This window comes from Cupressus sempervirens, chromosome 1 (genome assembly GCF_028749045.1).
Source record: "Cupressus sempervirens isolate cs-2001-9-10 chromosome 1, ASM2874904v1, whole genome shotgun sequence".
NCBI classification, from domain to species: domain Eukaryota; kingdom Viridiplantae; phylum Streptophyta; class Pinopsida; order Cupressales; family Cupressaceae; genus Cupressus; species Cupressus sempervirens.
The window spans coordinates 549,587,123-549,603,445 of NC_143118.1; positions in this window are offsets into that span (position 1 = coordinate 549,587,123).

The window sequence follows — 16,323 nt, forward strand, 5'->3', positions numbered from 1 at the left end:
TGTCACTTCCTCCTGTCATCTTTGTTTTGACTCCTTGTAGTCTCATCTAATCATGCATCTATCCATCTCTTCAAAATCTTTAGGTATCTCCTAAAGTGTGAGTTCCTGCATCAATGTGTAGGATATTCTAATCATATCATTTGATGTAATGCTGGATCTCTTCTCAGCTTGATTAAGATAGGGGTATGACCCCTAACTTACCTCTTAGATACTCATAAGCATCCTTAGGTAATGCCTTGGTGAATATATTGGTTATCTGCTCCTTTGTGTTCACATATACCAATCTCACTTCTTTATCTTGTACCAACTCTCTCAAGTAATGATACTTGATAGCAACATGTTTGGTCTTTGTGTGCATCACATGATTCTATGATATGTTAATAGAACTCTATTATCATAATATATCATAATAGATTCAATAATTTTTTCCTTTATACCTTTCAATAATTTCTTAATCCATAGAATATTAGAGTATTCAACTAATGCAACAACATACTCAGGCTCTATTTTGGATAGAGAAATATAATTTTGTTTCTTTCTTATCCATGAAATCAATCTCTTTCCTAGAAAGAAAGCAACCCCACTTGTACTCTTTATGTCATCAACATTTCCTACCAATCAATATCTGTATAGACCTTTAGCTCAAACTTGTCACTTTTCTTGTACTATAATCCATAGTCTTACATTCCTTTTAAATATCTTCGTATTCTTTTCACATTCATCATGTTATTTCCTATATGATTAACAGAAAGTCTAGCAACGATTCTAGCTACTAATGCAATGTTAGGTTTTCTATGTACAACATATTGCAATTTTCCAATCACTGACAAGTATAGTATTTTATTCACTTCAGCTAAATCATCATTCTGAAAGTTTGCGACCAATAACCATAGGTGCTAACTAGTCTTGAGTCCTCCACTCCAAAAAATTCAATATCTCCTTGATATACTTTGATTATTTAATGCATATTCCTTTCTTCATCTAATAAACTTGAAAACCAACAAAGAATTTGATCTCTCCAAACATTAACATCTCAAATTATTTCTTTTTCTCATTAGCAAATGATTTACATAACATATCATGTCCTACAAATATGATATCATCAATAAAAAATTCAGCTAGCAATATCTTCTTCTCAGATTCACTTTTCAAGTATAGATTGCTATTGTCATTAGTTCTTACAAAACCAATTTTTACTAAATAAGTGTGTAACCTTTCATACCGTGCTCTAGGGGCTTGCTTCAAGACATATAATTCTTGTTGCAACTTGCATACCATATTCTTATTGCTAGCATCAACAAATCCTTTGGGTTGTTCAATTTAAACCTATTCTTCTAAGATTTCATTGAAAAATACAGATTTGACATCCATTTGGTATACCCTAAATCCTTTTTAAGAAACATATGCAAGAAAAAATCTCACTCCTTCCAACCTTGTAATTGGGGCAAATGCCTCTCCATAGTTAATTCCTATAGTTCCTCTCATGTTTGCAGTTTGTAGCTTGTTATATTTTGATTCCTACTTGCAGTCTTGTTATTATTTTGCATTTGAGATGACCTTATGTTGCATAAAAATGTAACAATGGAATAAACACTAAGCAACTAATGCCTATTCCTACATGTTCATTGAAACCTAAAATATGAAAGACAACATGTAAATAAGGATAATTTAAAATCAAAAGAGTTTAATCTACTCAAAATAGCACTAATGCAAACCTCATAAAATCACCAAGTGTTGATGATTTCATTGTTGTGGGATGTCATTGCTCACAAATCCTACAGCATAACAATGGGCTAGATAGTGCCTCCTAAAAATAAGGAGAGGGATCTCCTTATATAGGAAATGAGATGAAATAGATGGTTGAGATTCAATGCAAGATGAAGGGCTAGGATCTTTCAAGATCAATGAGGTGTCCATGAGGTGGAGGCCAATTGGACTCCATGTAGATTAGGGTTTTTGACCCTTTGAAGGGGGGAAGATGCTCACACGTGTAAGCAACCTTTGATGTGATAGGTCAATGATAGGTGCAAGAGGTGTGAGAAGAATGGTCTCTCACACATGTGTGAGACACTTTGACTCTCATGTGAAGGAGGACACATATGCAAGAGGTGTGGAAGGCATGAGGGGTGTGGGAAGTGTGAGTGCTCCTCACACATGTGAGGATTCCTCACATATGTGTGAGCAACCTTTGATGTGATAGGTCAATGAAAGGTGCAAGAGGTGTGAGAAACATGGTCTCTCACACATGTGTGAGACACCTTGACTCTCATGTGAAGGAGGACACATATGCAAGAGGTGTGGAAGGCATTAGGGGTGTGGGAAGTGTTAGTGTTCCTCACACATGTGAGGATTCCTCACACACGTGTGAGCACACACTTAGGATTAAAAGGGAATTAGCAAGGTGATTAGGAAAAGTAATTAGGATTAGGTAGTGGGTAGGCTTAAAATTATGGGTTAGGTTAGGTGAGGGTTAAAGTTAGGATCCATGTGCTCAAATAGGATTAAATTTAATATTTAATTCCAAGTGGGATTAGAAGGAATTAATTAAGTAAACAAAGTACTTTACTTAAATAAAGTGAATGGGTTAGGATGCAAGTAGAATGAGGGGAAGTAGGTTAGGATTAAAATAAACCTTAGTTTATTTAAATCAAGGAAAGGAAAATGTAATTAAATAAATGTAAATTTATTTAATTAAAGGTGGGGTAAGGCTATAATTAAATAATAATAAATATCTATTTAATTAGTCAGGAAAAGGGTATTTGGACAATTTTAGGTGTCTACATTTTTTCCCTCTTTGATATAGCACTAGTAATGTTATATCAAAGAAAAATAAAATATAGTGAATGGAAGGATAAGACTAGTAGCATGATGCCCCAGTAATGGAAGGATGAGGAAGGAAGATGAGGGCGGAAGGGTATGCCCCCTTGAGAGGACATGGGGGTTAGGAGAATACAGATGTTCTCTCAAAATGGATGGGAGGGTGGAAGAGAGTGGGGAATGATAAGAGTGATGAAGTTATGCTACAATGGTGTGAACAACCTAAGTTTGATATTGTATTCAACACTATGCACCAAGGTATGAGGAACCAAGATTACAATGTGTCAAGTACACGATAAAAGGAGTCTAGTACAACCATATGCCTTATGAAACCATGATATGAAAGATCATGATTCCCAGGGAAAATAAGATGCAAAGACAATGATAAATGTAGAAAATACTAATTTAGAAAAGTAACAAGCAATCATGCACAAGAAACCAAAAGCAAACCAAAACTTGCCCCTAGTAAAGCTAAAAACCAATTAATGGATTGATTAATGATGATTGATTAAGGATGACAAAGCTAATGATAAGCACAATGCACATCTAAGGATTAGGAAGGATACATCCCATGATAATGTTTGAAAATGGTTAGTGGTTTATCAATTGATTGAGTCAAATTGATGAATTGATTAAGGATTGATGTACAAGATTGCAAGATTAGATTGCTTCAATTAGTATTTATTGCATAGTGAGTTTTTTTATTTTGATGTATTTGATTTTATGGAGAGTTGGATGAAAAGATGAAATTGAAATGCAAATAGAAGAATGAATGTGGATGAGATTGGAAGAATGATGTTGATAGGATGAAGAATTATGAGAGTAGAATATAAATTTATTTGATGTGAAATGGTTAGAAGAAAGGAAAATTGATTGAATTAGAGGATAAATGAATTAGATTGAACGTGATATGCACGAATGCGGGATAGAATGGATTGGGACCAATGACAAGGGAGAGCCAAGGCATGGTAAATGGAGGAAAACCAACATGAGTCAGTGAATGAAAGGAATGGTAAAAGGATATGAGGTGCCAAATGATATGGTATCAAAAAATGGGGAGCCAAGGACCATGTATCAAAGGAGCCCAAATGCCCCATACCAAGGATAGGAAAATGGAAGAAAATATGGTGGGAAAGGATGCATGGAAATGGAAAGATGGTATGAAGGCTAGCATATGGAGGAAGAGAAGGCATGTGCTCTTCCAAAGCATGTATGAACATTTTGGTAGTGTGCCTCTAATAGTGATCATGAGCATGGGTATGAAAGTGGAATGAATAAGGGATATGGGAGGGAGGGTATGAAAAATGGATAATGATATGAAGAGTATGGATGACATGGGGGATATGAAGTGGAGGAAATGGAAGGGATAACCAAGATCAAGGACATGTGAAAGGGGGATGGAAATATGTAGGAGTATGAATGGAAAATGGATGAAATGAACATGACAAGGACTATGAGAGGAAAGATATGTCAAGATCAAACATATGAAAGGATTATGGGAATTGATGGACATGGAAAGTGCATGTGGATGCATGAAAGGAAAGATAAAGTCAAGATCAAAGATTGAAAAGGATGATGAACAGTAGATAGAATTATGGAAGATACATATGGAAGTGTAGTATGGATGGAGCTTGGCCCTAGTGTAGAGTGAAAGTGGAAGAGGAAAGGTGAATGAATTGGTAAGTGGAAGTGGAAAACAATGGATACATGATAGGAAAATGAAGGGAGGATTCAAGCATCTAGTTACATGGATGGTATCCCTTGATATTGTTTCCTTTTTTTTTGGGTTATTTTCAAGGAATTTTGACTATTTTCTCATAGATGTTGGTAGGATGGTGAAAAGAAGGATGAAATGGGTTGGGGAATGGAGGAAAATGACCCATGAAAAAGTTTGGATTAAGGGGGTGGAGTGGGTGGGAGGAAGACATGGTTGATGGATGCTACGTTGGAAGACTTGTGGATGGGTGGATGAAGGAGGTGGAAAGATCTTCATTGACACACATCTCTAAGGGTCATGGAAAGGAGGAAATTGTGGAGGATATGTAAGTTTGGATTTTGGGATATAGGGACCCAAAATGGATGAAACAGATGATGGATTTAGGATGTAGATTTGGGAATATAAGGACCCAAAATGGATTTGGAAAATGGAAGCTTTGATGGTTTATGAATGAGGGAAGCCTTTGGATTAGCAAGATTGGATGCCATCTTGAAGTTTTCTTTGAGATTCATTGCTTCATTAAGTAGCTCTAGGATCCACAAAATTTTCCCATTTTTTATTTTGAGCCTTTGTGGCCTATGAGTTCTGTTTGGGATCATATTTTTCTTTTCTTGGACATTTCTTTTAGAGGGGACATGTTGATTCTTGGGCTTTTTTGGATTTTTGGCCTTATTCTTTTTTTCTTTGGCATCAAATTTCCTATTCTTATGATGTTATTACACTTTAGTAGTGTTGTCCTCATAAGACATCTCCAACTATCTAGTTAACAATTTGGGATGTTACACACGAGGGATGGATAGGACCTACGAAGTCTCATCATGCTATTATGGTTGGGAGGAATTGCACATTTAGTTTGGTTGTTTTAATTCATTACAATGTTTCTTCTATTCATTAGGATGTTTCTTTAGTATGTTCTTTTACTACTATGTTTTAGATGGTTTTTGTACTTCCATCTTGCAATTATACTATTCAAGTGTCAATGCCTTGATTATGGATTTGGTACTCCCTGGTGTGCAAGAAATTCATTTCCTAGCCTTTTACCTTTTTGGTTTCTGGCTTGCAATTTTGGATTCTCACAAAAAAATGTACTTTCTAATGTGAGAATGTGAAAGTTCACATGGTGTGCTAGGTTTTCTCATGCAAATCCTACCAATTTCTTGACCAAAACCCCACACAACATTTTGGGTATTTTGGCTACTAGGAAACGTACTTTCTTGTGCCATTTGGTGAACTTCCTCACATGAAAGGTAGTTTCTCATGTGGCATTCTATACTTGCTCACACGAGATTTCTATTTTTTGTTATCCTTGCATGAAAAACAAGGGGGCATCTAGGCTTGGCCGATGAAAGTTTGAAAGTTGGTTTTGGACACATTCTTGGATTTGACACCTTTATAGTACAAAATAGTCTTTCTATGGGGATTTAAAATACATCATTAAAGTATAAGTTGACATATATTTAATTCCTTATACTCGAGATATATTTTAATATATGCAATGATTCATTTGAGATAGGTTTTAGACCTCTCAAAGTTAAGATAAAGAATCTAGGAAATTTCAAGGCTTCAAGATTTTTGACTTAGCCAAATTTTAGAATTCTACATTTATCTTCCTGCATGGTGTTTTGTAGATGAGTGGTTGTAACTTTGAGCCCTCATCTTGTGCATGGCCATTGTTGGTCTCTATTTTTAATTCTTGATTATGTTATGGTTAGTTGGAAATGTACTTGTATGCTTAACCATACTAGGTACTTGTTCTTTGGGTTTAAAAAGAATATCTTGTTTGGGATTGTTAGTTTTATATTCCCTCTTTGAATTTTTAGATGTTATTTGAAGTTGATTTGGTTAGTCTCATGGTTTGTGTTATCTTTGGTGCTTGGGGAACTTTGGGAGTGTTTGTAAGACTTCCATTGGTGTAGGTGAACATGTGATCTTAGCCATGTTCCCTATTCTTATTCTTATTTTAGATGTTTCACTCTTGCACTAGGTTATGTTAGGTAATTTTTAAGTAACTTATCTAAAAAAATTAATTATTCAGTACATGTTTTATCCTTGTTCAAGGGATATCTGAGTGGGGCATTGCAATTACTTCCTCTTGTGCATATCACTTATAAATTAGTCTTGCCTTATTCCTTGTGACTTCACCTTTCTCAGTTAACTTGTTTTTGAATACCCATTTAGTTCCAATAACATTTTATTCCTTTGGCTTGGGTACTAATTACCATGTCTTGTTCTTCTCTATTTGATCAATTTCATCATTCACTTCCTTAATCCAATCTTCATTCTCCAAGAATCTTTAATTAATTTAGGTTCCACCTCACATAATAAACATGTATCATATTTTAATTTACTTGACATAACTCATGAGTCTTTGATTCTAATGATTTATTTTTGTGTATGATTAATACTTAAATACTTTGCTAAAATAGATTAGGGCTTCTCTTCACTTGTGGTTTAGTTAGTTCTTGATGCAGGGGACTCCCCTTAATACCATAAACTCATAATAGAAAGAAAGAAACAACAAAAAATGCAAGAACAAAATATGGACTTCTGATTATCATCAAAAATGTAGAATAATAGAATTCTCAATTACAATACGCTAACCCAAATGGGCACCTTCATTATAGTAATATGCAAGATAGTGCTATGAACTATCACCTAGAGCTGTCCTAGACAATGTTTAGACCTTTCTTCAATAGGCAGTTTTATGCCACTTGGGAAGATTCTAGATGCTCAAACTTAATACTTAGGGCCGATAGACCATAACAATACACATAAAGTTGGCCAAGTACATTTTTGAAAAATTATTATAGAAATTTTGATAGCCCAACTTCCTAAGGCCATAACTTACAAACCGTTGCTTCGGTTGGCTATTATAACCACCTTTTAGAAATGCCAACTCCAGATCTAGAGGCTTGGAACATCACTAGTGCCCTTTTTTCGAGTTTCCAAACCTCATTCAGGAACTCTAAGGACTCCAATAGTGACCTTGAAGATTTTTTTGTACATTTTTCCACCAAAAATCTGCAATAACTTCTTTGATACTTAAGCTAGAGCAATGAGACATTTATGGTAGGTTTATATCTCTAAAATGAACCTTCCTATAGAAAATGAGAACATTCTAATCTCATATGAAAAACTTACTAAAAATAGCAAGTTTCCATAAATAGTAACCACCTTGTTTATTAGTCCTTATTAAAATAGAAAAGACTAAAAATAATTTTTTTTGAGTGATGCAAGATTGCCCTTGCACACAGGATGCTCCTACATTAGTCACACAGGGTAATTTAAGAAGTGACCCCATCATGTCTTAGGTGTTCAGAGGAAAACCAAGATGGTTGACCTCCTCCTTTGCTAGCCATGATGAATCTTCAACTAGTCTCCCTTTCCATTTGACTAGATATTCCTCATAAGTTCTATTTCTAGTACTTTTTCCAATATAATTATCTAGTATCTCCTCAATCTTCTTGGTAGCCAAACTAGTTGTTGGAATGCTCCACTACACTTTTGCAACTTCATCTCCATCACCTCCTTCATAATACTCTATCAAATCTAAAATATTAAATAGTGGTGAAATATTCAATTCAATAGGAAACTCCACTTCATGCACATTTCTAGAATCATGCCTCTTCACTATCTTGGATGGTCCAAACTTCTTCATCTTTAACTTATTATACGTCCCTACTGGAAAACAATCCTTTCTCAAATGAAACATGACTTCATCCCCAATTTGAAATTCCTTGGATCTCCTTTTCACATTTTCCTTAGCCTTATACTATGTATTTATGTTTATGATGTGCTTCCTCACCTCCTCATGGATGTTCTTTAAATGTTAAAAAAAATCTTCTACTTTAGCACTACTTATCTCTCCCTTATCCAACTTCCTCAATTCAGAAACATTTCTAGGACTACTCCCATATAAAATTTAGAATGGTGATTTACCAGTACTCCTATTGAAAAAATTATTATATGAAAATTCTACCTTTGGTAAAAACATATCTGATCCTTTTGGCTCATCTCCAACCAAGCATCTTAGCAAGTTTTCCAAACTATGACTCACAACTTCTATTTGCGCATCAGTCTATGGATGATGTGATGAATTGAACTTCAAATCTATCTTCAACTTCTTTGACAATGTATGCCAGAAATACCCAAAAAATTTGGTATCTTGATTTGCAACTATATTCTTTGCCAAACCATGTAATCTCACCACTTCTCTGCAAAAAAAATCTGCTACATGAAAAACATCACTAGTCTTCTTGCAAGGAATAAAATGTGCCATCTTTGCAAACCTATCAACCACCACAAAAATAGAATCATGCCCATAATATGTCCTCTATAATCTAAGAACAAAATCCATGTTGACATCCTCCCGAAGCTTCTTTGGTATAGGTAATGGCTAATACAATCCTATATTCTGCTTCACTACTTTTGCCATCTGACACACTCGACAACTTTGTACAAACTTCATCACATCTCAAATCAACCCCTTCTACAACAATTGTTGAACTTGGCTGTTCAAATCTTCACTTTCTACTAGTGTGATTATGTATGATGCCTTTTTTGGAAAACTAGCTTTTGGAACCAAATCCATCTAGTGATTGATCTTCCTCATTGGGGTCAATCCATTAGGTACATTATCTAATATAATATCGAAAAATTCTTCCAACATATTTGCAACATCTATAGGTACCTTCTTGACATCTTCTTTACTATCTTTAGGAATTATAGAAAAACACATATGCTCATGTTTCATACCTTTAAGAAAATATTTTGCATCAACAAAACATATTCTAGCAGCACTACATACCTTTTCTTCTTTACCCTTCAATGACTTCAACTTATGTTTCACTCTATCCTTAGCTAGAGTGTAGGTATTTGTTCACACATCATGTACAACATGCCTATCAAACTACTATGACCTACCCAACAACATATGACATATGTCCATAGGTATCATATCATATAGTACCTCATCCTAGTAGCTCCCAATCTTGAACTTCATTAAGCAGTGCTCATTGACCATAACCTTTTGGTCATCTTGCATGCAAGAAATATGGTATGGATGTTGGTGTTTCTATCTCTTTAGCTTTAACTTGGTGAGCATCATTTCTGACACCAAATTGTGAGTACTTCCATGATCAATGATCACATCACAACACTTGTCTTCACATCTGCACCTTGTTTGAAACAAAATCCTTCTTTGATTAAGTTTATTCTCACAACTTAGTAGGAATCTTCTATTAACTAAGACTTCTCCCCTTTTAGCATCTTTAGAATGTGAGGATCTAACATCTTCATGTACATGTGCAACTCTTGCCTGACTTTCTGTTCTTTGATCTATCCTTCTTTGGCACTGGGTACATTCAAATTCTCTATGCTCTTCCTCTCCAAAGTGAAAACATTTTCCATGGAAGCCTCCTCTTCTAGATCCTTGTCCTTCACCTCTTCCTCTCTAATCTCTATTATTCTAATCATGGAAACAATTGGAATTGTTTTCCCTTTGGTTCTGATTGCTACTTCTAACCTCCTCCTTGTTCTTTTGATCATCAATACGACCTCCATGAGATTATCTACTAGATCCTCCACCACAACCTATTCCACTATTCTTATTGTCAAACTTCTTCCTCAATTTCTCCTCAACTCTTAGGGAAAACTAGTATGCCTCCTCAATATCGCTCATCTAAACCAGACTTAGCTCATCATAAATGCTTGGCCTTAACCCATTAAGATAATAGGCAACTTTCTCTTGATCAACTTTTGCATGGCCAGTTCTAATGAGAATTCAGTTGAACTCTTTGGTATACTCTTGACTAGATTTTCTCACTTGCTTCATTCCTTGCATCTTCTTTAATAGATAAAGCTCATAATCCATAGGAATGAATTGTCACTTCATTTTAGCTATCATCCAATCCCATTTGGTGATTTTGTCTCTTCCCTTTCTATTTTGCTCCAGTTGAACCTCTTGCCACCAGATCTTTGCATGTCCCTTTAGTTTTGCCTTCACAAACTTGACTCTATCTAGATCTTCAATATCTTCAAACTCAAAGTACTCCTCTAGTTCATTGATCCAATTGATTAGCTCTTCTGGGTTAAGATTTCTTGAAAATGTGGGAACCTCAAACTTAGGTCTTTTTCCAATCTCGGAGATGCCCCTAAAAAGCCTCTCTTCCTCTAGATTAAGAATTTCTTCTACTTCATCCTCATCCTCACTTTAATCTCTTATAGGAAGATTTATTCCTCTTTACATTTGTTCTTCCAATGGTTGCATTTGCCTTTGGAGGGCTCAGAAACCCTCAGGTGTAATAGCAATAGCTCTTCTACCATGCTCTCTTTATGGAGGCATTTTTGTGTTTTCGCTAAAAACATAGTGCAAACTATCTCACAATTGGCAATCTGTCTACATGCTCAGCCCAAACCATCATCCTAGTGTAAATTGCCTCACAATCGGTGTTCTGTCCACACACTCAATAACTCTAGTTTTGATACCACTTGATGCAAGGACTCCCCTTAATACCATAAGCTCATAATAGAAAGAAAGAAACAACAACAAATGTGAGAACAAAATATGGACTTCTTATTGTCACCGCAAATGCGGAATTACATAATTCTCAATTACAATATGCTAACCCAAATGGACACCTTTATTACAGCAATATGGAAGACAATGCTGTGAACTATCACCTAGAGCTATCCTAGACAATGTTCAAGCCTTTCTTAAATAGGAAATTTTATGCCACCTAGGAAGGTTCTAAATGCTCAAACTTAATAGCTAGGGCCGATAGACCCTAACAATACACAGAGTTAGCCAAACATATTTTTGACAAATTATTTTAGAAATTTTGGTAGCCCAACTTTCGAAGGCCATAACTCACAAACTATTGCTCTGATTGGCTATTATAACCACTTTTCAGAAATGCTAGCTCCAGATCTACAACCTAGGTAAGTCTACTACCCTTTTGTCAAGTTTTTGGACCTCATTTGGGAACTCTAAGTCCTCCAATGGTGAGCCTGAAGATTTTTTTGAAAAATTTTCTACCAAAAACCTACAATAACTTCTCTGATACTTAAGCTAGAGTAATGAGACTTTTATGATAGGCTTATATCTCTAAAATGAACCTTGCTATAGAAAATGAGAACATTATGAGCTCGTATGAAAAACTTACTAAAAATAGCAAGTTCTCATAAATAGTAACCACCCACTCTACTAGTCCTTATTAAAATAGAAAAGATTAAAAATACAATATTTTTGGGTGATGCAAGATTGCCCTTGCACCAAAGATTCTCTTGCATCAGACACCCTGGGTAATTTAAGAAGTGAACCCATCACATCTTAGGTGTTTAGAGGAAAACCAAGACAGTTGACCTCCTCCTTTGCTAGCCATAATGAATCCTTAACTAGTCTTCCTTTCCATTTGACCAAATATTCCTCATAAGTTCTATTTTTGAAACTTTTTTCAATACAAATTTCTAGTATCTTCTCAATCTCCTTGGTAGTTGAACTAGCTACTAGAATGTTGCACTGCACTTCTATAACTTCATCTCCATCACCTCCTTCATAGTCTCTATCTACCCATCAGTCTATGGATGATGTGATGAACTAAACTTCAAATCTATCTTCAACTTCTTCCACAATGTATGCTAGAAATGCCCAACAAATTTGGTATCTTGATCTGAAACTATACTCTTTGGAAAACCATGAAATCTTACCACTTCTCTAAAAATGAACTCTGCTACATGAACAAAATTGCTAGTCTTCTTGCAAGGAATAAAATTTGCCATCTTTAAAAACTTGTCAACCACAATAAAAATATAATCTTGCCAACATTGTGTCCTCAGTAATCCAAGAACAAATTCTATGCTGACATCCTCCCGCGGCTTCTCTGGTATAGGTAATGGCTAATACAACCCTATGTTCTACTTCACTCCTTTCACCATCTAACATACTCAACAAATTTGTATAAACTTTGTCACATCGTGTTGTAACTATTGCTAGTAATAATTTTTAGTAACCAAAGCTATAGTTTTATCTTTGTGAAAATGTCTAGCCAATCCTCCAATATGATTCTCCTTGATGAGATTCTCTCTCATTGAACTTCTTGAAATGTACAACTAGCTTCCTTTGAACAACATATTATCTTGGATCATAAAATCCAACCATTTTGTCCTTTCAAGTGTAATAGGTTCTGTACAAGCCTTCCATGCTTCACCAAAATAAGGATCACCTGGACACAATATACTAAGTTCCTTGAACCCAACCACCTCTATCTACATTTCTATCAGCAAAAGTTGTCTTCTACTAAGAGCATCTACAAATGTGTTAGACTTCCCACTTCTATGTTTCAAAACAAATGTAGAACTCTACAAAAGCTCAACCCACTTTAAATGCATTTGGTTCAATTTTCCTTGACTATTCATATATTGCAAAGCTTGATGATTAGTATACAAAACAAACTCCTTGGAAAGAAGATAGTGTCTCCACTTCTTTAATGCTTGAACTATAACATAAAACTCCTGATCACAAACGTAATATTTTCTTTTTGCATCATTCAACTTCTCACTAAAATAAGTAATTGGTCTACCTTCTTGGCTCAAAACAACTCCTATTGCAATACCACTAGCATCACAGTCTACTTGAAACACCTTGTTAAAATCAAGAAGTGCTCAAACAAGTTGCATAGTAACTTTCTATTTCAAACACCTTGTGAATATGAATCAAATGCTTCTCTATTGTCTTACTAAACATCAATATATCATCTAGGTAAACAATGAAAAACTTACCTAGAAACTCCTTTAGTACCTCATTCATGAGCCTCATGAAAGTGCTTGGTGCATTGGTTAGCCCAAAAGGCACGACTAACCACTCATATAGTCCTTCCCTTGTCTTGAAAGTAGTCTTACACTCATCACCTTCTTTGATATGAATCTGATGGTACCCACTCTTCAAATCTATCTTTTTGAAATACTGAGCTCCACTCAAGTAGTCCATAATATCATCCATCCTTAGCAAAGGAAATCTATACTTGATGGTGATCTTGTTGATGGAACAAGAATCTATGCACATCCTCCATTTCCCATTCTTCTTTAGTGCTAATACTATTGGTACAACACATGGACACAGACTCTCTCAAATCAACCCCTTCTACAAAAACTCTTGAACTTTCCTATTCAACTATTCACTTTCTTCTAGTGTCATTCTATACATTGCCTTTTTTGGAAAATTGGCTCCTAGAACTAAATCCATCTGCTGACTAATCTTCTTCATTAGGGACAATCCATCAAGTACATTATCTGATACAATATCAGAAAACTCTTGCAACATATCTGCAACTTCTGCAGGTACCTCCTCTACTTCTTCTTTACTAACTTTAGGAATTATAGAAAAACACATATGCTCATGTTTCATACCTTTAAAAAACTCTTTCCAATCAACAAAACATATTCTGGCAGAACTACATACCTTTTCTTCTTTATCCTTCAACAACTTCAACTTATGTTTCACTCCATCCTTAGTTAGAGTGTAGGTAATTGCTTGCCCATCATGTACAACATGCCTATCAAACTTCCATAGTCTACCCAACAACATATGACAATTTTCCATAGGTATGATATCACATAGTACCTCATCATGAAAACTCCCAATCTTAAACTTCATTGAGCACTGCTCATTGACCACAACCTTGTGGTCATCTTGCACCCAAGTAATATAGTATGGATGCAGGTGTTTCTATCTCTTTAGCTTCAACTTGGTGACCATTATTTATAGCACCACATTTTTACTACTTTCACCATCAATGATCACATCACAACACTTATCTTCACATCTACACCTTGTTCGAAACAAACTCCTTCTTTGATCAGGTTCATTCTCACCACTCAGTAGGACTCTTCTATTAACTAGGACTTCTCCTCTTTTAGCATCTTAAGAATGTAAGGATCTAACATCTTCATCAACATGTGCAACTCTTGCCTGATGTTCTTTTCTTTGATCTATCCTTCCTTGGTATTGGGTACATTCAAATGCCTTTTTTCCTTCTTCTCCGCAATAAAATTTTTCTCCATGGAAGACTCCTCTTCCAAATCCTTGTCCTCTACCTCTTCCTCTCTAATATCTATTATTCTGATAATGAAAATGATTGGAATTGTTTCCCCTTTGGTTCTAATTGCTACTCCCAACCTCATTCTTTTTCTTTTGATCAACATTACGACCTCCATAAGATAATTTTCTAGATCTTCCACCATGACCTCTTCCACTATTCTTATTGTCAAACTTCTTGCTCAATTTCTACTCAACTCTTAGGCCAAACTGGTATGCCTCCTCAATACTACTTATCTAAACCAGACTTAGCTCATCCTAAATTCTTGGCCTTAACTCATAAGATAATGGGTGACTTTCTCCTTATCAACTTTTGCATGACTGGTTCTAATGATAACTAGATAGAGCTCTTCGGTATACTCTTGAATAGATTTTCCCACTTGCTTCATTCCTTGCATCTTCTTTAATAGATCAAGCTCATAATCCATATGAATGAATTTGGGACTTCATTTTAGCTATCATTTGATCCCATCTGGTGATTTTGTCCTTTCCCTTTCTATTTCACTCCAATTTAACCTCTTGCCACCAGATCTTTGCATGTCCCTTCAGTTTTGCCTTCGCAAACTTGACACTATCTGGATCCTCAATATCTTCATAATCAATGTACTCCTCTACTTCATTGATCCAAGCGATCAACTCTTCTAGGTTAAGATTTCCTAAAAATGTGGGAACCTCAAAATTAGGTCTTTTTCCAATCTTGGAGATGACCCTAAAAATCCTTTCTTCCTTTGGATTTAGAACTACCTTTGCTTCGGCATTTTCTTCTACTTTGTCCTCATCCTCGCTTTTAGCTATTATAGGAAGATTTAGTCCTCTTCATGTTTGTTCTTCCAACACTTGAATTTTCCTTTGAAGGGCTTGGCAACCCTTAGGTTAACACCTACAATTCTTTTGCCATGCTCTCTTTATGGAGGCATTTTCACGCTTCCTCTGAAACCCTAGTGCAAATTGTCTCATAATCAACAATCTATCTATATGCTCAGCTCAAACTATGGTTCTGGTGCAAACTACCTCACAATCAGTGATCTATCCACACACTCAAGAACTCTAGCTCTGATACCACCTGATGTAGGGGACTCCACTTAATACCATAAACTCATAATAGAAACAAAGAAACAACAACAAATGTGAGAACAAAATATGGACTTCTTATTATTGCTGCAAATGTGGAATTACAAAATTCTCAATTACAATATGCTAACTAAAATGGGAGCCTTCTTGATAGTAATATGCAAGAAAATGTTGTAAACTATCACCTAGAGCTATCTTAGACAATGTTCGAGCCTTTCTTAGATAGGCAATTTTTTGCCACTCGGGAAGGTTCTAGATGCTCAAACTTAATACATAGGGCTGACAAACCCTAACAATAAACATAGAGTTGACCGAATACATTTTTGACAAATTATTTTAAAAATTATGGTAGCCCAACTTTTGAATGCCATAACTCATGAACCATTGCTCTGATTAGCTATTATAACCACTTTTCAAAAATGCTAGCTCTAGATCTATAGGCTTGGAATGGCGCTAGCCTCCAATGGTGAGCATGAAGATTTTCTTGCAAATTTTTCCACCAAAAATCTATAATAACTACTCTGATACTTAAGCTGGAGCCACGTGACTTTTATGGTAGGCTTATATTTGTAAAATGAACATTCATATAGAAAATGAGAATATTTTGAGTTCGTATGAAAAACTA